Here is a 27067-nt window from a genome sequence, read left to right as displayed (position 1 = left end):
CGTCGTTTGTCTCATCTCTTGCAGTGGGACGCTGCAACAATCCCACTGGTAGATCATAATCATCGTCTTCATCTTTATTTGTCTGGGTATGGCGCTCAACTACACTCTTAGTGAGGAACTTAACCAACCTGTGTTTCAGAACTCGTCCACTGTCTGGGTAATACACTAAATATGACGGACTGTTTTTGTCATAACCCACAAAAACTCCTTCATTACATCGTGAGTCTAGTTTCTTTTTGTCTTGTCGATAACTGTAACAAACTGATCCAAATATTTGCATTTTGGATATGTCTGGCTTCTTCCCTGTCAGCATGTAATAAGGGGTCTGTCCTGTACGCTTGCTATAACACCTATTGCGAATCACTGCGGCTGTCATAACAGCATAAGTCCATAGGTTTTTTGGTAAATTACTTTCAAGTAACATGCACCGAGCCATCTCAAAAAGCGTTCTCCAATTTCGCTCGGCCGTCCCGTTTTGGTGGGGTGAATACGGCGCTGAGGTCTCATGTCTTATTGCATTCTTACGGAGTAAAGACTGGAACTGTCTAGAAGTGAATTCTGTTCCATTATCTGACCTCATACGTTTAACTTTCCCATAAGGTGTGACGTCTGCAATGAATTTTTCAGTCGCCTCAACAGTGTCACTTTTTGCCTTTAGGAAATAGACAAATGTTGCCCCAGAGTAGTCGTCTGTAAATGCCAGCGTGTACTTAAAACCCTCTTTAGCTTCTGGCTCTATTGGTCCTGCCAGGTCGGTGTGGACTAGCTCTAACACTGCCTCTGCTCGTGTGTCAGGCTCTCTGTTTCGAGTTTGAATAAACTTCCCTTTTACACAAACTTCACATTCTGGTGTAGAATTGTTGGCTTTACTCTTGATTTTCATTCCCTCAGTGACATTTTCTAATTTTGTCAAATCTTCATAGTTACAATGTCCAAGGATCTTGTGCCAAGTTTCTATATCATGACATTTGTGACATTCATCATTAACAGCATTCTCATTGTTAACAGTATTTAGATAGTACAACCGTCCATATTCTTTTATGTCAAACTTTGTACCGTTTTTATGGATTAGCTGGTTACCTCCCTTCTTAAAGGTGATGGCAGCTCCTTTGGCGGTTGCTGCCTGGACTGAGAAGATGTCCTGTGGGTACGTAGGGATGTAAAGTGCTCCGTCCAGCGTAGCCTTTACTCTGCGTCCCTCGTCGTCTTGCAGGTAGATCTCTGCTACTCCACGATTCAGGGCAACTCCACTTGTCCTCGTCCCGTCAGCCAGCTCCATGAAGTGTCTCTCAGGTGTGAAGGTCTCATCAAAGGTTTTGAAACTTTGGATGTCTGTCACAATGTGTGACGTAGCCCCTGTGTCCACCATGAGGCCCTTTTGTTTCAACACATCACAATTGCTTGCTTTAAATACAAAAGTGTGGTTTTCTGCCTCAGCTGCTTGTTTAGCGTTGGTTTTCTTTTGTCGTCTACAGTTACTGTCTTTATGTGTGGGGCTTTTACAGTAACTGCACCACTGCTTCTCATATTGTTCTTTTCGTTCATTTCTGCATTCACGAGCCATATGTCCTTTCTTTCCACAGTTGAAACATGTCACGTCTGAGCTACTTTTTCCTTTTGCCCAGTTATTTGCTTTCATCACATTATCTTCAGAGTTGGTGCTCTTTTCTGTGCATTCATAACTCCTCAATTTTGCCTTGAACTCTCCAAAAGTCATTTCTCTGTCACTTTGAGTCACGTGGATTGAAAAAGGCTTGAATGATTCAGGTAATCCTTTCAGAATCATTGCAATAAGCAACCCGTCACTCAGAGTCTCTTCAGCATTTCTCAGAGCTGTAATTGTCGTCTCCGCTCTTATGATATAGTCCGTGATGCTTTCATTAGCTGTTTTGTGTAGCGACATTAGCTCAGTGTAGAGGCTAATGACACGTGGTTTTCCCTTACCGGCATAGTGCTCGCGCAAAATTTCCAGCGCTTTCCGCCCGTCATCTGTGGCTTCTCTCATCACAAGTGACAGACTTCTGTCGTCAAGAAGTTGTATCAGCACTGCATAGGCTTCCTCATTTTTATCAGCGTCACCGTCATTTTCATCTCCGCCACTCGGCTCGTTCAAAATGGTACTTTTTAGCCCAAGTAGCCGCAAGTGTCCGAGGAACTTTGTTTCCCATAATTCGTAATTCCTTTCGTCTCCATCGAAGCACAAACGGTTCCACCGGTTCCCTTCATTCCCTCTGGGCCCATAACCTGTTGGTCGGATCATTGTAGGGACGGGAAACACTGGGACAACACGCGCTTTTCGTGGAGGAAAAACAGGAGTCTTCGTTTAGCGTCTCTGACTGAATCAGAACTCACTTTAATGAACGGAACTTCCGGTGCAAGACAGTTTCAGTGTAAGAGCACACATTTATATACACTGCGGATATCATACATTCAGGGCAACACCACTAGATATTCTGGCCGAGTGGTCTAAGGGGCTAGATTTAGGTTCGTGTCCCTGTGAAGGGATGCATTCAAATCCAACAACTGTTAGACTGCATGGAAAAGCTAAAGGTCGATTACTAGATATTAAAGCTGCGCCCAAATGCGTGATATTTTTCTATGCCTCGCTGGACACCAATTAAAGGTTTTTACACTTGTTTTCACAACATGTCCTGTGCGTACTGTGGATACAAGTCTTCCAAGAGCAGGATATTCCCATACCGGGAGTTGAACCCGGGCCACCTGGGTGAGAACCGGGAATCCTAACCGCTGGACCATATGGAAAGGATTACAAAGCAAATGATTGAAGTATAAAGTAGACCTCAGTGATGTTTGAGAGTTGAGAAACAGTCCAAACAGTGCATATTTGGGGAATCAGCTTGTTAGCAAGCATTTTTAATCCAATCTAAAAGTGTTTGATTCTGCATGTAATTGAAAGAAGCCCATTCTAAATGGAAAAAGTCTCGTGATTTGTATGTTGCTTGTCGTTCAGCCAATAAGACCATGGACCTGAAATCCACAATACGGGATTTTGGAGGCTATTGTCCTGTGCATTATAATTATGGGGTTTTGTACACCTAATAGACTCAAATTGCTTCAAAATGTGTAACCATAGTCCTTTTTTGACCTACATCTTGTTGGTTCAGCATGAGTATGCAATTTTACTAGGTGCTGATTGCTGGACCATTATCTTAAAGACAAGAGAGTTCCTTAAACATAGCGTTGACTTTGATTACTTGTGAAGTAACATAGTCTTGAAAGAGTTCCTTCTCAGCTATTTTTCCCCCAAAAAAGAAATGACAATGTAGGATGGATTAAATAAAAGTGCTGCTCGATTAAATGGAAGGTGGAACTGGGAGCTCGCGCTGAAACTCAGCTTCCATCATCTATATCAGCATCAGTTGAGAATAAACCTACACTTTGCTGACTAGCTTGGTTAATCCTGATTAGGAAAGCATTCAGTGCAAAGTAACACATTCTAGCAGAGGATGGTTTCGATCCATCGACCTCTGGGTTATGGGCCCAGCACGCTTCCGCTGCGCCACTCTGCTGAGTGCTCTCCTTCGATGGGACTTGAACCTAAAATACCTGGTTTAGGGGGCCAGTGCATTATACCTACGGGGCTATATACATCTAAATGACTCAAATTGCTTCAAAATGTGTTATCTAGATTCAAAGGTAATGCAGAACTGGGATCTTGCACAGAAGCACTGTGCTCTACCACTGAGCTACATCCCCATCTACTGCCTGTCATGATTTTTTTCCAAGCAAGGTTTGGAGACAACACCTTTCCCTTTGTGCCATGAACAGACTACTGAATGGTGCTGCAGGGGACTGAACCCAGGATTTCCTACATGCCCTTGATCTGAAAGAAATGCTGAGAAATGAAAAATGCTGGTTTATAAAATGGAACGAATGCTTGAAAGTTGTGCTCCCAAACAGACGTTGCTGACAGGATTCAATTCCAGTTGACAGAAATCCTAACCACTAGAGCATATGGGAAATGTAAGAATCAAGTGTAAAAGATTGAAGCGTAACATAAGCCTCATGGCTGTTGGAGAGGTTAAGGAACAGTGCTCAGTTGGGGCACCAGCTTTTAAGCAAGCATTTTTACTATCTAAAAGTGCTTGGTTCTGCATGTAATGGAAAGAAGCCCACTCTACGTGCAACAAATCTCGTGATTTGTATTTTGCTTTTGCCAAATAGAAGTATTTCTTGATATCGAATACAGTTCATTTTGCTCTCAAATTTGAGATATTGTTTTGTTTCAAACAAAGCATTTGACTGAGTGCATGAAAACATCTTGGGTAAGAAGCACTATCTGGCCATTCTGAGTTTGTGTTGGATCCCCACTTGTTGGTCAGATCATTGTAGGGACGGGAAACACCGGGACAACACGCGCTTTTCGTGGAGGAAAAACAGGAGTCTTCGTTTAGCGTCTCTGACTGAATCAGAACTCACTTTAATGAACGGAACTTCCGGTGCAAGACAGTTTCAGTGTAAGAGCACACATTTATATACACTGCGGATATCATACATTCAGGGCAACACCCCCACTTGCTCTTAACACTGTACATTTTACATATATACAAACGAAAAATGCACCTTTAAACTATTACAGTTTACATTTACATTCCAAAAAGAAAATTTGTAAACCTCTCAATTTTTAGTTTGACAACAGATTTTGTAAAAATATCTGCAACCATGTCTGCTGTAGCACAATACTCTATACAGATTTTCCCGTCATTGAGTGCAGACCTAATGAAGTGGTATTTTATGTCAATATGCTTACACCTCTGACGATTTATGGGATTTTTCGATAATGCTATTGCACCCTGATTATCGCCATACAAAAGAACTGGTGAATATTCACGTTCACTGTCCTTTCCTGTCAGTAGTTGTGTAAGATATAAACTCTCCTGAGCGGTGGCTGCCATGGCCATATACTCCGCCTCACATGTTGACAAAGCTACTGTTGCCTGCTTCCTAGTTTTCCAACATATAACAGGCCCACTTTTAGTCAGGGCAAAACAGTAACCAGTAGTACTTCTTCGGTCAGTAGAATCTGCTGCCCAATCTGCATCACTAAATGCTATAAGGTGCAGATTGTCCTCTGTCTTTTTATAACACAGCTCTTTGTTCAATGTACCTTTTAGATATCTTAGCACATGTTTTGCGGTTATCCAGTGATGATCTTTTGGATCTGATAAATATTGAGAAAGTTTGCTTACAATCCAGCTTAAATCTGGTCGTGTACAAGTCATTAAATATATCAAGCTGCCCACTAGTTCGCGATACTTTGCTGCATCTACTGGCTCACCATCAGCATCAAAGTTGTGTTTTTGTTCACAAGGAGTAGAACGTGGCTTACAGTCTGACATATTAAACCATTCCAGTATTTTTGAGATATACCTTCTCTGGTTTAGTTTTATCTCTGTGCCTTGAGTACAGTCGATTCCTAAGAAATGTTTAAGCTCACCAAGATCTTTCATCTTAAATTTTTCACTTAACATTTGCTTTACATTTTTGAGTGAACATTCATTGTCAGTAGCAATAATAACATCATCAACCCAAATTATCAAAATAACTCTCTCATTTTCTGTTTGACTGTTGTAAACACAATGATCTACAGGATTCTGAACAAAGCCTCTTTCACATAGATGATCGTGCAACATCTTGTTCCAGTTTCTTCCAGATTGTTTCAAACCATATAAAGATTTGTTAAGTTTGCAAACTAACTTTTCACCCGTGTCTGACTTTACTTCAAATCCTTCTGGTTGCTCCATGTACACCTCACAATCAATTGGCACATGCAAATAAGCAGTTTTTACGTCCATCTGGTGAAGTTTTAAATTGTTCTGTACTGCCATTTGCATCAGACAGCGTACTGATGTCATGTCCGCAGTTGGAGAAAACGTCTCCTTGTAGTCAATTCCTTGTACTTGACTGTAGCCTTTAGCAACGTACCTGGCTTTAAAAGTCTCAGTATGATCTGCATTATCTTTTACTGTAAATACCCAACGTCCCCCCACTGCATTTTTACCTTCTGGCAGTGTGGTCAACGTGTATGTGTCGTTTTCTTTCAGAGATTTCATTTCATCTTTCATGGCATTAGTCCATAACTTTGCCTTTGGGGAGTGTACAGCTTCTTCAAAAGTCTGTGGCACACCATACATCACCCTGTAACAGTAATCAATGTTTGTTAAGGTTTGGTCATCTTCTTTGCAAACATAGTATTTCAGAAACATTGGACTTTTCCGGTTTCTTTTAGGGTAACGTGGCTCTTTACTCCCACTTTGTTCTTCCTGTTCTTGTTTTGCAGGTTCACAGTCATTTGTACAGTTCTCGTAACTTTCAATATTAGGCTCCTGTGCCTCACTTTGACTCTCGTCGTTTGTCTCATCTCTTGCAGTGGGACGCTGCAACAATCCCACTGGTAGATCATAATCATCGTCTTCATCTTTATTTGTCTGGGTATGGCGCTCAACTACACTCTTAGTGAGGAACTTAACCAACCTGTGTTTCAGAACTCGTCCACTGTCTGGGTAATACACTAAATATGACGGACTGTTTTTGTCATAACCCACAAAAACTCCTTCATTACATCGTGAGTCTAGTTTCTTTTTGTCTTGTCGATAACTGTAACAAACTGATCCAAATATTTGCATTTTGGATATGTCTGGCTTCTTCCCTGTCAGCATGTAATAAGGGGTCTGTCCTGTACGCTTGCTATAACACCTATTGCGAATCACTGCGGCTGTCATAACAGCATAAGTCCATAGGTTTTTTGGTAAATTACTTTCAAGTAACATGCACCGAGCCATCTCAAAAAGCGTTCTCCAATTTCGCTCGGCCGTCCCGTTTTGGTGGGGTGAATACGGCGCTGAGGTCTCATGTCTTATTGCATTCTTACGGAGTAAAGACTGGAACTGTCTAGAAGTGAATTCTGTTCCATTATCTGACCTCATACGTTTAACTTTCCCATAAGGTGTGACGTCTGCAATGAATTTTTCAGTCGCCTCAACAGTGTCACTTTTTGCCTTTAGGAAATAGACAAATGTTGCCCCAGAGTAGTCGTCTGTAAATGCCAGCGTGTACTTAAAACCCTCTTTAGCTTCTGGCTCTATTGGTCCTGCCAGGTCGGTGTGGACTAGCTCTAACACTGCCTCTGCTCGTGTGTCAGGCTCTCTGTTTCGAGTTTGAATAAACTTCCCTTTTACACAAACTTCACATTCTGGTGTAGAATTGTTGGCTTTACTCTTGATTTTCATTCCCTCAGTGACATTTTCTAATTTTGTCAAATCTTCATAGTTACAATGTCCAAGGATCTTGTGCCAAGTTTCTATATCATGACATTTGTGACATTCATCATTAACAGCATTCTCATTGTTAACAGTATTTAGATAGTACAACCGTCCATATTCTTTTATGTCAAACTTTGTACCGTTTTTATGGATTAGCTGGTTACCTCCCTTCTTAAAGGTGATGGCAGCTCCTTTGGCGGTTGCTGCCTGGACTGAGAAGATGTCCTGTGGGTACGTAGGGATGTAAAGTGCTCCGTCCAGCGTAGCCTTTACTCTGCGTCCCTCGTCGTCTTGCAGGTAGATCTCTGCTACTCCACGATTCAGGGCAACTCCACTTGTCCTCGTCCCGTCAGCCAGCTCCATGAAGTGTCTCTCAGGTGTGAAGGTCTCATCAAAGGTTTTGAAACTTTGGATGTCTGTCACAATGTGTGACGTAGCCCCTGTGTCCACCATGAGGCCCTTTTGTTTCAACACATCACAATTGCTTGCTTTAAATACAAAAGTGTGGTTTTCTGCCTCAGCTGCTTGTTTAGCGTTGGTTTTCTTTTGTCGTCTACAGTTACTGTCTTTATGTGTGGGGCTTTTACAGTAACTGCACCACTGCTTCTCATATTGTTCTTTTCGTTCATTTCTGCATTCACGAGCCATATGTCCTTTCTTTCCACAGTTGAAACATGTCACGTCTGAGCTACTTTTTCCTTTTGCCCAGTTATTTGCTTTCATCACATTATCTTCAGAGTTGGTGCTCTTTTCTGTGCATTCATAACTCCTCAATTTTGCCTTGAACTCTCCAAAAGTCATTTCTCTGTCACTTTGAGTCACGTGGATTGAAAAAGGCTTGAATGATTCAGGTAATCCTTTCAGAATCATTGCAATAAGCAACCCGTCACTCAGAGTCTCTTCAGCATTTCTCAGAGCTGTAATTGTCGTCTCCGCTCTTATGATATAGTCCGTGATGCTTTCATTAGCTGTTTTGTGTAGCGACATTAGCTCAGTGTAGAGGCTAATGACACGTGGTTTTCCCTTACCGGCATAGTGCTCGCGCAAAATTTCCAGCGCTTTCCGCCCGTCATCTGTGGCTTCTCTCATCACAAGTGACAGACTTCTGTCGTCAAGAAGTTGTATCAGCACTGCATAGGCTTCCTCATTTTTATCAGCGTCACCGTCATTTTCATCTCCGCCACTCGGCTCGTTCAAAATGGTACTTTTTAGCCCAAGTAGCCGCAAGTGTCCGAGGAACTTTGTTTCCCATAATTCGTAATTCCTTTCGTCTCCATCGAAGCACAAACGGTTCCACCGGTTCCCTTCATTCCCTCTGGGCCCATAACCTGTTGGTCGGATCATTGTAGGGACGGGAAACACTGGGACAACACGCGCTTTTCGTGGAGGAAAAACAGGAGTCTTCGTTTAGCGTCTCTGACTGAATCAGAACTCACTTTAATGAACGGAACTTCCGGTGCAAGACAGTTTCAGTGTAAGAGCACACATTTATATACACTGCGGATATCATACATTCAGGGCAACACCACTAGATATTCTGGCCGAGTGGTCTAAGGGGCTAGATTTAGGTTCGTGTCCCTGTGAAGGGATGCATTCAAATCCAACAACTGTTAGACTGCATGGAAAAGCTAAAGGTCGATTACTAGATATTAAAGCTGCGCCCAAATGCGTGATATTTTTCTATGCCTCGCTGGACACCAATTAAAGGTTTTTACACTTGTTTTCACAACATGTCCTGTGCGTAATGTGGATACAAGTCTTCCAAGAGCAGGATATTCCCATACCGGGAGTTGAACCCGGGCCACCTGGGTGAAAACCAGGAATCCTAACCGCTAGACCATATGGGAAGGATTACAAAGCAACTGATTGAATTATAAAGTAGACCTCAGTGATGTTTGAGAGTTGAGGAACAGTCCAAACAGTGCATATTTGGGGAATCAGCTTGTTAGCAAGCATTTTTAATCCAATCTAAAAGTGTTTGATTCTGCATGTAATTGAAAGAAGCCCATTCTAAATGGAAAAAGTCTCGTGATTTGTATGTTGCTTGTCGTTCAGCCAATAAGACCATGGACCTGAAATCCACAATACGGGATTTTGGAGGCTATTGTCCTGTGCATTATAATTATGGGGTTTTGTACACCTAATAGACTCAAATTGCTTCAAAATGTGTAACCATAGTCCCTTTTTGACCTACATCTTGTTGGTTCAGCATGAGTATGCAATTTTACTAGGTGCTGATTGCTGGACCATTATCTTAAAGACAAGAGAGTTACTTAAACATAGCGTTGACTTTGATTACTTGTGAAGTAACATAGTCTTGAAAGAGTTCCTTCTCAGCTATTTTTCCCCCAAAAAAGAAATGACAATGTAGGATGGATTAAATAAAAGTGCTGCTCGATTAAATGGAAGGTGGAACTGGGAGCTCGCGCTGAAACTCAGCTTCCATCATCTATATCGGCATCAGTTGAGAATAAACCTACACTTTGCTGACTAGCTTGGTTAATCCTGATTAGAAAAGCCATCAGTGCAAAGTAACACATTCTAGCAGAGGATGGTTTCGATCCATCGACCTCTGGGTTATGGGCCCAGCACGCTTCCGCTGCGCCACTCTGCTGAGTGCTCTCCTTCGATGGGACTTGAACATAAAATCCCTGGTTTAGGGGGCCAGTGCATTATACCTACGGGGCTATATACATCTAAATGACTCAAATTGCTTCAAAATGTGTTATCTAGATTCAAAGGTAATGCAGAACTGGGATCTTGCACAGAAGCACTGTGCTCTACCACTGAGCTACATCCCCATCTACTGCCTGTCATGATTTTTTTCCAAGCAAGGTTTGGAGACAACACCTTTCCCTTTGTGCCATGAACAGACTACTGAATGGCGCTGCAGGGGACTGAACCCAGGATTTCCTACATGCCCTTGATCTGAAAGAAATGCTGAGAAATGAAACATGCTGGTTTATAAAATGGAACGAAAGCTTGAAATTTGTGCTCCCAAACAGACGTTGCTGACAGGATTCAATTCCAGTTGACAGAAATCCTAACCACTAGAGCATATGGGAAATGTAAGAATCAAGTGTAAAAGATTGAAGTGTAACATAAGCCTCATGGATGTTGGAGAGGTTAAGGAACAGTGCTCAGTTGGGGCACCAGCTTTTAAGCAAGCATTTTTACTATCTAAAAGTGCTTGGTTCTGCATGTAATGGAAAGAAGCCCACTCTACGTGCAACAAATCTCGTGATTTGTATTTTGCTTTTGCTACATATAAGTATTTCTTGATATTGAATACAGTTCATTTTGCTCTCAAATTTGAGATATTGTTTTGTTTCAAACAAAGCATTTGACTGAGTGCATGAAAACATTTTGGGTAAGAAGCACTATCTGGCCATTCTGAGTTTGTGTTGGATCCCCACTAGATATTCTGGCCGAGTGGTCTAAGGAGCTAGATTTAGGTTCGTGTCCCTGTGAAGGGATGCATTCAAATCCAACAACTGTTAGACTGCATGGAAAAGCTAAAGGTCGATTACTAGATATTAAAGCTGCGCCCAAATGCGTGATATTTTTCTATGCCTCGCTGGACACCAATTAAAGGTTTTTACACTTGTTTTCACAACATGTCCTGTGCGTAATGTGGATACAAGTCTTCCAAGAGCAGGATATTCCCATACCGGGAGTTGAACCCAGGCCACCTGGGTGAGAACCAGGAATCCTAACCGCTAGACCATATGGGAAGGATTACAAACCAACTGATTGAATTATAAAGTAGACCTCAGTGATGTTTGAGAGTTGAGGAACAGTCCAAACAGTGCATATTTGGGGAATCAGCTTGTTAGCAAGCATTTTTAATCCAATCTAAAAGTGTTTGATTCTGCATGTAATTGAAAGAAGCCCATTCTAAATGGAAAAAGTCTCGTGATTTGTATGTTGCTTGTCGTTCAGCCAATAAGACCATGGACCTGAAATCCACAATACGGGATTTTGGAGGCTATTGTCCTGTGCATTATAATTATGGGGTTTTGTACACCTAATAGACTCAAATTGCTTCAAAATGTGTAACCATAGTCCTTTTTTGACCTACATCTTGTTGGTTCAGCATGAGTATGCAATTTTACTAGGTGCTGATTGCTGGACCATTATCTTAAAGACAAGAGAGTTACTTAAACATAGCGTTGACTTTGATTACTTGTGAAGTAACATAGTCTTGAAAGAGTTCCTTCTCAGCTATTTTTTCCCCCAAAAAAGAAATGACAATGTAGGATGGATTAAATAAAATACTGCTCAATTAAATGGAAGGTGGAACTGGGAGCTCGCGCTGAAACTCAGCTTCAATCATCTATATCGGCATCAGTTGAGAATAAACCTACACTTTGCTGACTAGCTTGGTTAATCCTGATTAGAAAAAACATCAGTGCAAATAAACACATTCTAGCAGAGGATGGTTTCGATCCATCGACCTCTGGGTTATGGGCCCAGCACGCTTCCGCTGCGCCACTCTGCTGAGTGCTCTCCTTCGATGGGACTTGAACCTAAAATACCTGGTTTAGGGGGCCAGTGCATTATACCTACGGGGCTATATACATCTAAATGACTCAAATTGCTTCAAAATGTGTTATCTAGATTCAAAGGTAATGCAGAACTGGGATCTTGCACAGAAGCACTTTGCTCTACCACTGAGCTACATCCCCATCTACTGCCTGTCATGATTTTTTTCCAAGCAAGGTTTGGAGACAACACCTTTCCCTTTGTGCCATGAACAGACTACTGAATGGCGCTGCAGGGGACTGAACCCAGGATTTCCTACATGCCCTTGATCTGAAAGAAATGCTGAGAAATGAAACATGCTGGTTTATAAAATGGAACGAAAGCTTGAAAGTTGTGCTCCCAAACAGACGTTGCTGACAGGATTCAATTCCAGTTGACAGAAATCCTAACCACTAGAGCATATGGGAAATGTAAGAATCAAGTGTAAAAGATTGAAGTGTAACATAAGCCTCATGGATGTTGGAGAGGTTAAGGAACAGTGCTCAGTTGGGGCATCAGCTTTTAAGCAAGCATTTTTACTATCTAAAAGTGCTTGGTTCTGCATGTAATGGAAAGAAGCCCACTCTACGTGCAACAAATCTCGTGATTTGTATTTTGCTTTTGCTAAATAGAAGTATTTCTTGACATTGAATACAGTTCATTTTGCTCTCAAATTTGAGATATTGTTTTGTTTCAAACAAAGCATTTGACTGAGTGCATGAAAACATTTTGGGTAAGAAGCACTATCTGGCCATTCTGAGTTTGTGTTGGATCCCTACCAGATATTCTGGCTGAGTGGTCTAAGGGGCTAGATTTAGGTTCGTGTCCCTGTGAAGGGATGCATTCAAATCCAACCACTGTTAGACTGCATGGAAAAGCTAAAGGTCGATTACTAGATATTAAAGCTGCGCCCAAATGCGTGATATTTTTCTATGCCTTGCTGGACACCAATTAAAGGTTTTTACACTTGTTTTCACAACATGTCCTGTACGTAATGTGGATACAAGTCTTCCAAGAGCAGGATATTCCCATACCGGGAGTTGAACCCGGGCCACCTGGGTGAGAACCAGGAATCCTAACCGCTAGACCATATGGGAAGGATTTCAAAGCAACTGATTGAATTATAAAGTAGACCTCAGTGATGTTTGAGAGTTGAGGAACAGTCCAAACAGTGCATATTTGGGGAATCAGCTTGTTAGCAAGCATTTTTAATCCAATCTAAAAGTGTTTGATTCTGCATGTAATTGAAAGAAGCCCATTCTAAATGGAAAAAGTCTCGTGATTTGTATGTTGCTTGTCGTTCAGCCAATAAGACCATGGACCTGAAATCCACAATACGGGATTTTGGAGGCTATTGTCCTGTGCATTATAATTATGGGGTTTTGTACACCTAATAGACTCAAATTGCTTCAAAATGTGTAACCATAGTCCTTTTTTGACCTACATCTTGTTGGTTCAGCATGAGTATGCAATTTTACTAGGTGCTGATTGCTGGACCATTATCTTAAAGACAAGAGAGTTACTTAAACATAGCGTTGACTTTGATTACTTGTGAAGTAACATAGTCTTGAAAGAGTTCCTTCTCAGCTATTTTTCCCCCCAAAAAAGAAATGACAATGTAGGATGGATTAAATAAAAGTGCTGCTCGATTAAATGGAAGGTGGAACTGGGAGCTCGCGCTGAAACTCAGCTTCCATCATCTATATCGGCGTCAGTTGAGAATAAACCTACACTTTGCTGACTAGCTTGGTTAATCCGGATTAGAAAATCCATCAGTGCAAAGTAACACATTCTAGTAGAGGATGGTTTCGATCCATCGACCTCTGGGTTATGGGCCCAGCACGCTTCCGCTGCGCCACTCTGCTGAGTGCTCTCCTTCGATGGGACTTGAACCTAAAATACCTGGTTTAGGGGGCCAGTGCATTATATCTACGGGGCTATATACATCTAAATGACTCAAATTGCTTCAAAATGTGTTATCTAGATTCAAAGGTAATGCAGAACTGGGATCTTGCACAGAAGCACTGTGCTCTACCACTGAGCTACATCCCCATCTACTGCCTGTCATGATTTTTTTCCAAGCAAGGTTTGGAGACAACACCTTTCCCTTTGTGCCATGAACAGACTACTGAATGGCGCTGCAGGGGACTGAACCCAGGATTTCCTACATGCCCTTGATCTGAAAGAAATGCTGAGAAATGAAACATGCTGGTTTATAAAATGGAACGAAAGCTTGAAAGTTGTGCTCCCAAACAGACGTTGCTGACAGGATTCAATTCCAGTTGACAGATATCCTAACCACAAGAGCATATGGGAAATGTAAGAATCAAGTGTAAAAGATTGAAGTGTAACATAAGCCTCATGGATGTTGGAGAGGTTAAGGAACAGTGCTCAGTTGGGGCACCAGCTTTTAAGCAAGCATTTTTACTATCTAAAAGTGCTTGGTTCTGTATGTAATGGAAAGACGCCCACTCTACGTGCAACAAATCTCGTGATTTGTATTTTGCTTTTGCTAAATAGAAGTATTTCTTGACATTGAATACAGTTAATTTTGCTCTCAAATTTGAGATATTGTTTTGTTTCAAACAAAGCATTTGACTGAGTGCATGAAAACATTTTGGGTAAGAAGCACTATCTGGCCATTCTGAGTTTGTGTTGGATCCCTACCAGATATTCTGGCTGAGTGGTCTAAGGGGCTAGATTTAGGTTCGTGTCCCTGTGAAGGGATGCATTCAAATCCAACAACTGTTAGACTGCATGGAAAAGCTAAAGGTCGATAACTAGATATTAAAGCTGCGCCCAAATGCGTGATATTTTTCTATGCCTTGCTGGACACCAATTAAAGGTTTTTACACTTGCTTTCACAACATGTCCTGTACGTAATGTGGATACAAGTCATCCAAGAGCAGGATATTCCCATACCGGGAGTTGAACCCGGGCCACCTGGGTGAGAACCAGGAATCCTAACTGCTAGACCATATGGGAAGGATTTCAAAGCAACTGATTGAATTATAAAGTAGACCTCAGTGATGTTTGAGAGTTGAGGAACAGTCCAAACAGTGCATATTTGGGGAATCAGCTTGTTAGCAAGCATTTTTAATCCAATCTAAAAGTGTTTGATTCTGCATGTAATTGAAAGAAGCCCATTCTAAATGGAAAAAGTCTCGTGATTTGTATGTTGCTTGTCGTTCAGCCAATAAGACCATGGACCTGAAATCCACAATACGGGATTTTGGAGGCTATTGTCCTGTGCATTATAATTATGGGGTTTTGTACACCTAATAGACTCAAATTGCTTCAAAATGTGTAACCATAGTCCTTTTTTGACCTACATCTTGTTGGTTCAGCATGAGTATGCAATTTTACTAGGTGCTGATTGCTGGACCATTATCTTAAAGACAAGAGAGTTACTTAAACATAGCGTTGACTTTGATTACTTGTGAAGTAACATAGTCTTGAAAGAGTTCCTTCTCAGCTATTTTTCCCCCCAAAAAAGAAATGACAATGTAGGATGGATTAAATAAAAATGCTGCTCGATTAAATGGAAGGTGGAACTGGGAGCTCGCGCTGAAACTCAGCTTCCATCATCTATATCGGCATCAGTTGAGAATAAACCTACACTTTGCTGACTAGCTTGGTTAATCCTGATTAGAAAAGCCATCAGTGCAAATGAACACATACTAGCAGAGGATGGTTTCGATCCATCGACCTCTGGGTTATGGGCCCAGCACGCTTCCGCTGCGCCACTCTGCTGAGTGCTCTCCTTTGATGGGACTTGAACCTAAAATACCTGGTTTAGGGGGCCAGTGCATTATACCTACGGGGCTATATACATCTAAATGACTCAAATTGCTTCAAAATGTGTTATCTAGATTCAAAGGTAATGCAGAACTGGGATCTTGCACAGAAGCACTGTGCTCTACCACTGAGCTACATCCCCATCTACTGCCTGTCATGATTTTTTTCCAAGCAAGGTTTGGAGACAACACCTTTCCCTTTGTGCCATGAACAGACTACTGAATGGTGCTGCAGGGGACTGAACCCAGGATTTCCTACATGCCCTTGATCTGAAAGAAATGCTGAGAAATGAAACATGCTGGTTTATAAAATGGAACGAAAGCTTGAAAGTTGTGCTCCCAAACAGACGTTGCTGACAGGATTCAATTCCAGTTGACAGATATCCTAACCACTAGAGCATATGGGAAATGTAAGAATCAAGTGTAAAAGATTGAAGTGTAACATAAGCCTCATGGATGTTGGAGAGGTTAAGGAACAGTGCTCAGTTGGGGCACCAGCTTTTAAGCAAGCATTTTTACTATCTAAAAGTGCTTGGTTCTGCATGTAATGGAAAGAAGCCCACTCCACGTGCAACAAATCTCGTAATTTGTATTTTACTTTTGCTAAATAGAATTATTTCTTGATATTGAATACAGTTCATTTTGCTCTCAAATTTGAGATATTGTTTTGTTTCAAACAAAGCATTTGACTGAGTGCATGAAAACATTTTGGGTAAGAAGCACTATCTGGCCATTCTGAGTTTGTGTTGGATCCCTACTAGATATTCTGGCCGAGTGGTCTAAGGGGCTAGATTTAGGTTCGTGTCCCTGTGAAGGGATGCATTCAAATCCAACAACTGTTAGACTGCATGGAAAAGCTAAAGGTCGATTACTAGATATTAAAGCTGCGCCCAAATGCATGATATTTTTCTATGCCTCGCTGGACACCAATTAAAGCTTTTTACACTAGTTTTCACAACATGTCCTGTGCGTAATGTGGATACAAGTCTTCCAAGAGCAGGATATTCCCATACCGGGAGTTGAACCCGGGCCACCTGGGTGAGAACCAGGAATCCTAACCGCTAGACCATATGGGAAGGATAACAAAGCAGCTGATTGAATTATAAAGTAGACCTCAGTGATGTTTGAGAGTTGAGGAACAGTCCAAACAGTGCATATTTGGGGAATCAGCTTGTTAACAAGCATTTTTAATCCAATCTAAAAGTGTTTGATTCTGCATGTAATTGAAAGAAGCCCATTCTAAATGGAAAAAGTCTCGTGATTTGTATGTTGCTTGTCGTTCAGCCAATAAGACCATGGACCTGAAATCCACAATACGGGATTTTGGAGGCTATTGTCCTGTGCATTATAATTATGGGGTTTTGTACACCTAATAGACTCAAATTGCTTCAAAATGTGTAACCATAGTCCTTTTTTGACCTACATCTTGTTGGTTCAGCATGAGTATGCAATTTTACTAGGTGCTGATTGCTGGACCATTATCTTAAAGACAAGAGAGTTACTTAAACATAGCGTTGACTTTGATTACTTGTGAAGTAACATAGTCTTGAAAGAGTTCCTTCTCAGCTATTTTTCCCCCCAAAAAAGAAATGACAATGTAGGATGGATTAAATAAAATACTGCTCGATTAAATGGAAGGTGGAACTGGGAGCTCGCGCTGAAACTCAGCTTTCATCATCTATATCGGCATCAGTTGAGAATAAACCTACACTTTGCTGACTAGCTTGGTTAATCCTGATTAGAAAAGCCATCAGTGCAAAGTAACACATTCTAGCAGAGGATGGTTTCGATCCATCGACCTCTGGGTTATGGGCCCAGCACGCTTCCGCTGCGCCACTCTGCTGAGTGCTCTCCTTCGATGGGACTTGAACAGAAAATACCTGGTTTAGGGGGCCAGTGCATTATACCTACGGGGCTATATACATCTAAATGACTCAAATTGCTTCAAAATGTGTTATCTAGATTCAAAGGTAATGCAGAACTGGGATCTTGCACAGAAGCACTGTGCTCTACCACTGAGCTACATCCCCATCTACTGCCTGTCATGATTTTTTTCCAAGCAAGGTTTGGAGACAACACCTTTCCCTTTGTGCCATGAACAGACTACTGAATGGCGCTGCAGGGGACTGAACCCAGGATTTCCTACATGCCCTTGATCTGAAAGAAATGCTGAGAAATGAAACATGCTGGTTTATAAAATGGAACGAAAGCTTGAAAGTTGTGCTCCCAAACAGACGTTGCTGACAGGATTCAATTCCAGTTGACAGATATCCTAACCACTAGAGCATATGGGAAATGTAAGAATCAAGTGTAAAAGATTGAAGTGTAACATAAGCCTCATGGATGTTGGAGAGGTTAAGGAACAGTGCTCAGTTGGGGCACCAGCTTTTAAGCAAGCATTTTTACTATCTAAAAGTGCTTGGTTCTGCATGTAATGGAAAGACGCCCACTCTACGTGCAACAAATCTCGTGATTTGTATTTTGCTTTTGCTAAATAGAAGTATTTCTTGACATTGAATACAGTTAATTTTGCTCTCAAATTTGAGATATTGTTTTGTTTCAAACAAAGCATTTGACTGAGTGCATGAAAACATTTTGGGTAAGAAGCACTATCTGGCCATTCTGAGTTTGTGTTGGATCCCTACCAGATATTCTGGCTGAGTGGTCTAAGGGGCTAGATTTAGGTTCGTGTCCCTGTGAAGGGATGCATTCAAATCCAACAACTGTTAGACTGCATGGAAAAGCTAAAGGTCGATAACTAGATATTAAAGCTGCGCCCAAATGCGTGATATTTTTCTATGCCTCGCTGGACACCAATTAAAGGTTTTTACACTTGTTTTCACAACATGTCCTGTACGTAATGTGGATACAAGTCTTCCAAGAGCAGGATATTCCCATACCGGGAGTTGAACCCGGGCCACCTGGGTGAGAACCAGGAATCCTAACCGCTAGACCATATGGGAAGGATTTCAAAGCAACTGATTGAATTATAAAGTAGACCTCAGTGATGTTTGAGAGTTGAGGAACAGTCCAAACAGTGCATATTTGGGGAATCAGCTTGTTAACAAGCATTTTTAATCCAATCTAAAAGTGTTTGATTCTGCATGTAATTGAAAGAAGCCCATTCTAAATGGAAAAAGTCTTGTGATTTGTATGTTGCTTGTCGTTCAGCCAATAAGACCATGGACCTGAAATCCACAATACGGGATTTTGGAGGCTATTGTCCTGTGCATTATAATTATGGGGTTTTGTACACCTAATAGACTCAAATTGCTTCAAAATGTGTAACCATAGTCCTTTTTTGACCTACATCTTGTTGGTTCAGCATGAGTATGCAATTTTACTAGGTGCTGATTGCTGGACCATTATCTTAAAGACAAGAGAGTTACTTAAACATAGCGTTGACTTTGATTACTTGTGAAGTAACATAGTCTTGAAAGAGTTCCTTCTCAGCTATTTTTCCCCCAAAAAAGAAATGACTATGTAGGATGGATAAAATAAAAGTGCTGCTCGATTAAATGGAAGGTGGAACTGGGAGCTCGCGCTGAAACTCAGCTTCCATCATCTATATCGGCATCAGTTGAGAATAAACCTACACTTTGCTGACTAGCTTGGTTAATCCTGATTAGAAAAGCCATCAGTGCAAATAAACACATACTAGCAGAGGATGGTTTCGATCCATCGACCTCTGGGTTATGGGCCCAGCACGCTTCCGCTGCGCCACTCTGCTGAGTGCTCTCCTTTGATGGGACTTGAACCTAAAATACCTGGTTTAGGGGGCCAGTGCATTATACCTACGGGGCTATATACATCTAAATGACTCAAATTGCTTCAAAATGTGTTATCTAGATTCAAAGGTAATGCAGAACTGGGATCTTGCTTAGAAGCACTGTGCTCTACCACTGAGCTACATCCCCATCTACTGCCTGTCATGATTTTTTTCCAAGCAAGGTTTGGAGACAACACCTTTCCCTTTGTGCCATGAACAGACTACTGAATGGTGCTGCAGGGGACTGAACCCAGGATTTCCTACATGCCCTTGATCTGAAAGAAATGCTGAGAAATGAAACATGCTGGTTTATAAAATGGAACGAAAGGTTGAAAGTTGTGCTCCCAAACAGACGTTGCTGACAGGATTCAATTCCAGTTGACAGAAATCCTAACCACTAGAGCATATGGGAAATGTAAGAATCAAGTGTAAAAGATTGAAGTGTAACATAAGCCTCATGGATGTTGGAGAGGTTAAGGAACAGTGCTCAGTTGGGGCACCAGCTTTTAAGCAAGCATTTTTACTATCTAAAAGTGCTTGGTTCTGCATGTAATGGAAAGAAGCCCACTCTACGTGCAACAAATCTCGTGATTTGTATTTTGCTTTTGCTAAATAGAAGTATTTCTTGATATTGAATACAGTTCATTTTGCTCTCAAATTTGAGATATTGTTTTGTTTCAAACAAAGCATTTGACTGAGTGCATGAAAACATTTTGGGTAAGAAGCACTATCTGGCCATTCTGAGTTTGTGTTGGATCCCTACTAGATATTCTGGCTGAGTGGTCTAAGGGGCTAGATTTAGGTTCGTGTCCCTGTGAAGGGATGCATTCAAATCCAACAACTGTTAGACTGCATGGAAAAGCTAAAGGTCGAATACTAGATATTAAAGCTGCGCCCAAATGCGTGATATTTTTCTATGCCTCGCTGGACACCAATTAAAGGTTTTTACACTTGTTTTCACAACATGTCCTGTGCGTAATGTGGATACAAGTCTTCCAAGAGCAGGATATTCCCATACCGGGAGTTGAACCCCTGCCACCTGGGTGAGAACCAGGAATCCTAACCGCTAGACCATATGGGAAGGATTACAAAGCAACTGATTGAATTATAAAGTAGACCTCAGTGATGTTTGAGAGTTGAGGAACAGTCCAAACAGTGCATATTTGGGGAATCAGCTTGTTAGCAAGCATTTTTAATCCAATCTAAAAGTGTTTGATTCTGCATGTAATTGAAAGAAGCCCATTCTAAATGGAAAAAGTCTCGTGATTTGTATGTTGCTTGTCGTTCAGCCAATAAGACCATGGACCTGAAATCCACAATACGGGATTTTGGAGGCTATTGTCCTGTGCATTATAATTATGGGGTTTTGTACACCTAATAGACTCAAATTGCTTCAAAATGTGTAACCATAGTCCTTTTTTGACCTACATCTTGTTGGTTCAGCATGAGTATGCAATTTTACTAGGTGCTGATTTCTGGACCATTATCTTAAAGACAAGAGAGTTACTTAAACATAGCGTTGACTTTGATTACTTGTGAAGTAACATAGTCTTGAAAGAGTTCCTTCTCAGCTATTTTTCCCCCCAAAAAAGAAATGACAATGTAGGATGGATTAAATAAAAGTGCTGCTCGATTAAATGGAAGGTGAAACTGGGAGCTCGCGCTGAAACTCAGCTTCCATCATCTATATCGGCATCAGTTGAGAATAAACCTACACTTTGCTGACTAACTTGGTTAATCCTGATTAGAAAAGCCATCAGTGCAAAGTAACACATTCTAGCAGAGGATGGTTTCGATCCATCGACCTCTGGGTTATGGGCCCAGCACGCTTCCGCTGCGCCACTCTGCAGAGTGCTCTCCTTCGATGGGACTTGAACATAAAATACCTGGTTTAGGGGGCCAGTGCATTATACCTACGGGGCTATATACATCTAAATGACTCAAATTGCTTCAAAATGTGTTATCTAGATTCAAAGGTAATGCAGAACTGGGATCTTGCACAGAAGCACTGTGCTCTACCACTGAGCTACATCCCCATCTACTGCCTGTCATGATTTTTTTCCAAGCAAGGTTTGGAGACAACACCTTTCCCTTTGTGCCATGAACAGACTACTGAATGGCGCTGCAGGGGACTGAACCCAGGATTTCCTACATGCCCTTGATCTGAAAGAAATGCTGAGAAATGAAACATGCTGGTTTATAAAATGGAACGAAAGCTTGAAAGTTGTGCTCCCAAACAGACGTTGCTGACAGGATTCAATTCCAGTTGACAGATATCCTAACCACTAGAGCATATGGGAAATGTAAGAATCAAGTGTAAAAGATTGAAGTGTAACATAAGCCTCATGGATGTTGGAGAGGTTAAGGAACAGTGCTCAGTTGGGGCACCAGCTTTTAAGCAAGCATTTTTACTATCTAAAAGTGCTTGGTTCTGCATGTAATGGAAAGAAGCCCACTCTACGTGCAACAAATCTCGTAATTTGTATTTTACTTTTGCTAAATAGAAGTATTTCTTGATATTGAATACAGTTCATTTTGCTCTCAAATTTGAGATATTGTTTTGTTTCAAACAAAGCATTTGACTGAGTGCATGAAAACATTTTGGGTAAGAAGCACTATCTGGCCATTCTGAGTTTGTGTTGGATCCCTACTAGATATTCTGGCCGAGTGGTCTAAGGGGCTAGATTTAGGTTCGTGTCCCTGTGAAGGGATGCATTCAAATCCAACAACTGTTAGACTGCATGGAAAAGCTAAAGGTCGATTTCTAGATATTAAAGCTGCGCCCAAATGCGTGATATTTTTCTATGCCTCGCTGGACACCAATTAAAGCTTTTTACACTTGTTTTCACAACATGTCCTGTGCGTAATGTGGATACAAGTCTTCCAAGAGCAGGATATTCCCATACCGGGAGTTGAACCCGGGCCACCTGGGTGAGAACCAGGAATCCTAACCGCTAGACCATATGGGAAGGATTATAAAGCAACTGATTGAATTATAAAGTAGACCTCAGTGATGTTTGAGAGTTGAGGAACAGTCCAAACAGTGCATATTTGGGGAATCAGCTTGTTAACAAACATTTTTAATCCAATCTAAAAGTGTTTGATTCTGCATGTAATTGAAAGAAGCCCATTCTAAATGGAAAAAGTCTCGTGATTTGTATGTTGCTTGTCGTTCAGCCAATAAGACCATGGACCTGAAATCCACAATACGGGATTTTGGAGGCTATTGTCCTGTGCATTATAATTATGGGGTTTTGTACACCTAATAGACTCAAATTGCTTCAAAATGTGTAACCATAGTCCTTTTTTGACCTACATCTTGTTGGTTCAGCATGAGTATGCAATTTTACTAGGTGCTGATTGCTGGACCATTATCTTAAAGACAAGAGAGTTACTTAAACATAGCGTTGACTTTGATTACTTGTGAAGTAACATAGTCTTGAAAGAGTTCCTTCTCAGCTATTTTTCCCCCCAAAAAAGAAATGACAATGTAGGATGGATTAAATAAAAGTGCTGCTCGATTAAATGGAAGGTGGAACTGGGAGCTCGCGCTGAAACTCAGCTTCCATCATCTATATCGGCATCAGTTGAGAATAAACCTACACTTTGCTGACTAGCTTGGTTAATCCTGATTAGAAAAGCCATCAGTGCAAAGTAACACATTCTAGCAGAGGATGGTTTCGATCCATCGACCTCTGGGTTATGGGCCCAGCACGCTTCCGCTGCGCCACTCTGCTGAGTGCTCTCCTTCGATGGGACTTGAACATAAAATACCTGGTTTAGGGGGCCAGTGCATTATACCTACGGGGCTATATACATCTAAATGACTCAAATTGCTTCAAAATGTGTTATCTAGATTCAAAGGTAATGCAGAACTGGGATCTTGCACAGAAGCACTGTGCTCTACCACTGAGCTACATCCCCATCTACTGCCTGTCATGATTTTTTTCCAAGCAAGGTTTGGAGACAACACCTTTCCCTTTGTGCCATGAACAGACTACTGAATGGCGCTGCAGGGGACTGAACCCAGGATTTCCTACATGCCCTTGATCTGAAAGAAATGCTGAGAAATGAAACATGCTGGTTTATAAAATGGAACGAAAGCTTGAAAGTTGTGCTCCCAAACAGACGTTGCTGACAGGATTCAATTCCAGTTGACAGAAATCCTAACCACTAGAGCATATGGGAAATGTAAGAATCAAGTGTAAAAGATTGAAGTGTAACATAAGCCTCATGGATGTTGGAGAGGTTAAGGAACAGTGCTCAGTTGGGGCACCAGCTTTTAAGCAAGCATTTTTACTATCTAAAAGTGCTTGGTTCTGCATGTAATGGAAAGAAGCCCACTCTACGTGCAACAAATCTCGTGATTTGTATTTTGCTTTTGCTAAATAGAATTATTTCTTGATATTGAATACAGTTAATTTTGCTCTCAAATTTGAGATATTGTTTTTTTTCAAACAAAGCATTTGACTGAGTGCATGAAAACATTTTGGGTAAGAAGCACTATCTGGCCATTCTGAGTTTGTGTTGGATCCCTACCAGATATTCTGGCCGAGTGGTCTAAGGGGCTAGATTTAGGTTCGTGTCCCTGTGAAGGGATGCATTCAAATCCAACAACTGTTAGACTGCATGGAAAAGCTAAAGGTCGATTACTAGATATTAAAGCTGCGCCCAAATGCGTGATATTTTTCTATGCCTCGCAGGACACCAATTAAAGGATTTTACACTTGTTTTCACAACATGTCCTGTGCGTAATGTGGATACAAGTCTTCCAAGAGCAGGATATTCCCATACCGGGAGTTGAACCCGGGCCACCTGGGTGAGAACCAGGAATCCTAACCGCTAGACCATATGGGAAGGATTACAAAGCAAATGATTGAATTATAAAGTAGACCTCAGTGATGTTTGAGAGTTGAGGAACAGTCCAAACAGTGCATATTTGGGGAATCAGCTTGTTAGCAAGCATTTTTAATCCAATCTAAAAGTGTTTGATTCTGCATGTAATTGAAAGAAGCCCATTCTAAATGGAAAAAGTCTCGTGATTTGTATGTTGCTTGTCGTTCAGCCAATAAGACCATGGACCTGAAATCCACAATACGGGATTTTGGAGGCTATTGTCCTGTGCATTATAATTATGGGGTTTTGTACACCTAATAGACTCAAATTGCTTCAAAATGTGTAACCATAGTCCTTTTTTGACCTACATCTTGTTGGTTCAGCATGAGTATGCAATTTTACTAGGTGCTGATTGCTGGACCATTATCTTAAAGACAAGAGAGTTACTTAAACATAGCGTTGACTTTGATTACTTGTGAAGTAACATAGTCTTGAAAGAGTTCCTTCTCAGCTATTTTTCCCCCCAAAAAAGAAATGACAATGTAGGATGGATTAAATAAAAGTGCTGCTCGATTAAATGGAAGGTGGAACTGGGAGCTCGCGCTGAAACTCAGCTTCCATCATCTATATCGGCATCAGTTGATAATAAACCTACACTTTGCTGACTAGCTTGGTTAATCCTGATTAGAAAAGCCATCAGTGCAAAGTAACACATTCTAGCAGAGGATGGTTTCGATCCATCGACCTCTGGGTTATGGGCCCAGCACGCTTCCGCTGCGCCACTCTGCTGAGTGCTCTCCTTTGATGGGACTTGAACCTAAAATACCTGGTTTAGGGGGCCAGTGCATTATACCTACGGGGCTATATACATCTAAATGACTCAAATTGCTTCAAAATGTGTTATCTAGATTCAAAGGTAATGCAGAACTGGGATCTTGCACAGAAGCACTGTGCTCTACCACTGAGCTACATCCCCATCTACTGCCTGTCATGATTTTTTTCCAAGCAAGGTTTGGAGACAACACCTTTCCCTTTGTGCCATGAACAGACTACTGAATGGTGCTGCAGGGGACTGAACCCAGGATTTCCTACATGCCCTTGATCTGAAAGAAATGCTGAGAAATGAAACATGCTGGTTTATAAAATGGAACGAAAGCTTGAAAGTTGTGCTCCCAAACAGACGTTGCTGACAGGATTCAATTCCAGTTGACAGATATCCTAACCACTAGAGCATATGGGAAATGTAAGAATCAAGTGTAAAAGATTGAAGTGTAACATAAGCCTCATGGATGTTGGAGAGGTTAAGGAACAGTGCTCAGTTGGGGCACCAGCTTTTAAGCAAGCATTTTTACTATCTAAAAGTGCTTGGTTCTGCATGTAATGGAAAGAAGCCCACTCCACGTGCAACAAATCTCGTAATTTGTATTTTACTTTTGCTAAATAGAATTATTTCTTGATATTGAATACAGTTCATTTTGCTCTCAAATTTGAGATATTGTTTTGTTTCAAACAAAGCATTTGACTGAGTGCATGAAAACATTTTGGGTAAGAAGCACTATCTGGCCATTCTGAGTTTGTGTTGGATCCCTACTAGATATTCTGGCCGAGTGGTCTAAGGGGCTAGATTTAGGTTCGTGTCCCTGTGAAGGGATGCATTCAAATCCAACAACTGTTAGACTGCATGGAAAAGCTAAAGGTCGATTACTAGATATTAAAGCTGAGCCCAAATGCATGATATTTTTCTATGCCTCGCTGGACACCAATTAAAGCTTTTTACACTAGTTTTCACAACATGTCCTGTGCGTAATGTGGATACAAGTCTTCCAAGAGCAGGATATTCCCATACCGGGAGTTGAACCCGGGCCACCTGGGTGAGAACCAGGAATCCTAACCGCTAGACCATATGGGAAGGATAACAAAGCAGCTGATTGAATTATAAAGTAGACCTCAGTGATGTTTGAGAGTTGAGGAACAGTCCAAACAGTGCATATTTGGGGAATCAGCTTGTTAACAAGCATTTTTAATCCAATCTAAAAGTGTTTGATTCTGCATGTAATTGAAAGAAGCCCATTCTAAATGGAAAAAGTCTCGTGATTTGTATGTTGCTTGTCGTTCAGCCAATAAGACCATGGACCTGAAATCCACAATACGGGATTTTGGAGGCTATTGTCCTGTGCATTATAATTATGGGGTTTTGTACACCTAATAGACTCAAATTGCTTCAAAATGTGTAACCATAGTCCTTTTTTGACCTACATCTTGTTGGTTCAGCATGAGTATGCAATTTTACTAGGTGCTGATTGCTGGACCATTATCTTAAAGACAAGAGAGTTACTTAAACATAGCGTTGACTTTGATTACTTGTGAAGTAACATAGTCTTGAAAGAGTTCCTTCTCAGCTATTTTTCCCCCCAAAAAAGAAATGACAATGTAGGATGGATTAAATAAAATACTGCTCGATTAAATGGAAGGTGGAACTGGGAGCTCGCGCTGAAACTCAGCTTTCATCATCTATATCGGCATCAGTTGAGAATAAACCTACACTTTGCTGACTAGCTTGGTTAATCCTGATTAGAAAAGCCATCAGTGCAAAGTAACACATTCTAGCAGAGGATGGTTTCGATCCATCGACCTCTGGGTTATGGGCCCAGCACGCTTCCGCTGCGCCACTCTGCTGAGTGCTCTCCTTCGATGGGACTTGAACAGAAAATACCTGGTTTAGGGGGCCAGTGCATTATACCTACGGGGCTATATACATCTAAATGACTCAAATTGCTTCAAAATGTGTTATCTAGATTCAAAGGTAATGCAGAACTGGGATCTTGCACAGAAGCACTGTGCTCTACCACTGAGCTACA

At 41.3% G+C, this 27067-nt stretch overlaps 19 non-coding genes across 19 annotated transcripts; all 19 read right to left on the bottom strand.

The window, feature by feature from the left end:
• Positions 1-2691: 2691 nt before the first annotated feature.
• trnae-cuc (transfer RNA glutamic acid (anticodon CUC)) lies at positions 2692-2763 on the bottom strand. Its single transcript has one exon. It is a non-coding gene; the product is annotated as a tRNA-Glu (tRNA).
• Positions 2764-3458: 695 nt separating this feature from the next.
• Positions 3459-3530, bottom strand: trnam-cau (transfer RNA methionine (anticodon CAU)). Its single transcript has one exon. It is a non-coding gene; the product is annotated as a tRNA-Met (tRNA).
• Positions 3531-9058: 5528 nt separating this feature from the next.
• On the bottom strand, positions 9059-9130 carry trnae-uuc (transfer RNA glutamic acid (anticodon UUC)). Its single transcript has one exon. It is a non-coding gene; the product is annotated as a tRNA-Glu (tRNA).
• A 695-nt stretch (positions 9131-9825) lies between these two features.
• Positions 9826-9897, bottom strand: trnam-cau (transfer RNA methionine (anticodon CAU)). The gene has a single exon. It is a non-coding gene; the product is annotated as a tRNA-Met (tRNA).
• A 1048-nt stretch (positions 9898-10945) lies between these two features.
• On the bottom strand, positions 10946-11017 carry trnae-cuc (transfer RNA glutamic acid (anticodon CUC)). The gene has a single exon. It is a non-coding gene; the product is annotated as a tRNA-Glu (tRNA).
• Positions 11018-11712: 695 nt separating this feature from the next.
• trnam-cau (transfer RNA methionine (anticodon CAU)) lies at positions 11713-11784 on the bottom strand. The gene has a single exon. It is a non-coding gene; the product is annotated as a tRNA-Met (tRNA).
• Positions 11785-12832: 1048 nt separating this feature from the next.
• Positions 12833-12904, bottom strand: trnae-cuc (transfer RNA glutamic acid (anticodon CUC)). The gene has a single exon. It is a non-coding gene; the product is annotated as a tRNA-Glu (tRNA).
• Positions 12905-14720: 1816 nt separating this feature from the next.
• On the bottom strand, positions 14721-14792 carry trnae-cuc (transfer RNA glutamic acid (anticodon CUC)). Its single transcript has one exon. It is a non-coding gene; the product is annotated as a tRNA-Glu (tRNA).
• A 696-nt stretch (positions 14793-15488) lies between these two features.
• Positions 15489-15560, bottom strand: trnam-cau (transfer RNA methionine (anticodon CAU)). Its single transcript has one exon. It is a non-coding gene; the product is annotated as a tRNA-Met (tRNA).
• Positions 15561-16608: 1048 nt separating this feature from the next.
• On the bottom strand, positions 16609-16680 carry trnae-cuc (transfer RNA glutamic acid (anticodon CUC)). Its single transcript has one exon. It is a non-coding gene; the product is annotated as a tRNA-Glu (tRNA).
• A 695-nt stretch (positions 16681-17375) lies between these two features.
• Positions 17376-17447, bottom strand: trnam-cau (transfer RNA methionine (anticodon CAU)). The gene has a single exon. It is a non-coding gene; the product is annotated as a tRNA-Met (tRNA).
• A 1048-nt stretch (positions 17448-18495) lies between these two features.
• trnae-cuc (transfer RNA glutamic acid (anticodon CUC)) lies at positions 18496-18567 on the bottom strand. The gene has a single exon. It is a non-coding gene; the product is annotated as a tRNA-Glu (tRNA).
• Positions 18568-19262: 695 nt separating this feature from the next.
• Positions 19263-19334, bottom strand: trnam-cau (transfer RNA methionine (anticodon CAU)). Its single transcript has one exon. It is a non-coding gene; the product is annotated as a tRNA-Met (tRNA).
• Positions 19335-22270: 2936 nt separating this feature from the next.
• trnae-cuc (transfer RNA glutamic acid (anticodon CUC)) lies at positions 22271-22342 on the bottom strand. Its single transcript has one exon. It is a non-coding gene; the product is annotated as a tRNA-Glu (tRNA).
• A 696-nt stretch (positions 22343-23038) lies between these two features.
• On the bottom strand, positions 23039-23110 carry trnam-cau (transfer RNA methionine (anticodon CAU)). The gene has a single exon. It is a non-coding gene; the product is annotated as a tRNA-Met (tRNA).
• Positions 23111-24158: 1048 nt separating this feature from the next.
• On the bottom strand, positions 24159-24230 carry trnae-cuc (transfer RNA glutamic acid (anticodon CUC)). Its single transcript has one exon. It is a non-coding gene; the product is annotated as a tRNA-Glu (tRNA).
• A 696-nt stretch (positions 24231-24926) lies between these two features.
• Positions 24927-24998, bottom strand: trnam-cau (transfer RNA methionine (anticodon CAU)). The gene has a single exon. It is a non-coding gene; the product is annotated as a tRNA-Met (tRNA).
• A 1048-nt stretch (positions 24999-26046) lies between these two features.
• trnae-cuc (transfer RNA glutamic acid (anticodon CUC)) lies at positions 26047-26118 on the bottom strand. Its single transcript has one exon. It is a non-coding gene; the product is annotated as a tRNA-Glu (tRNA).
• A 695-nt stretch (positions 26119-26813) lies between these two features.
• Positions 26814-26885, bottom strand: trnam-cau (transfer RNA methionine (anticodon CAU)). Its single transcript has one exon. It is a non-coding gene; the product is annotated as a tRNA-Met (tRNA).
• Positions 26886-27067: the final 182 nt, after the last annotated feature.

This window comes from Eucyclogobius newberryi, unplaced genomic scaffold (genome assembly GCF_026437365.1).
Source record: "Eucyclogobius newberryi isolate DKJ021-1_F unplaced genomic scaffold, fEucNew1.0.hap1 SCAF_8, whole genome shotgun sequence".
In the NCBI taxonomy this organism is placed as follows: Eukaryota; Metazoa; Chordata; class Actinopteri; order Gobiiformes; family Gobiidae; genus Eucyclogobius; species Eucyclogobius newberryi.
Note: the sequence above shows the minus strand (reverse complement) of the source record. Positions and strands in the feature narration are given on the sequence as shown.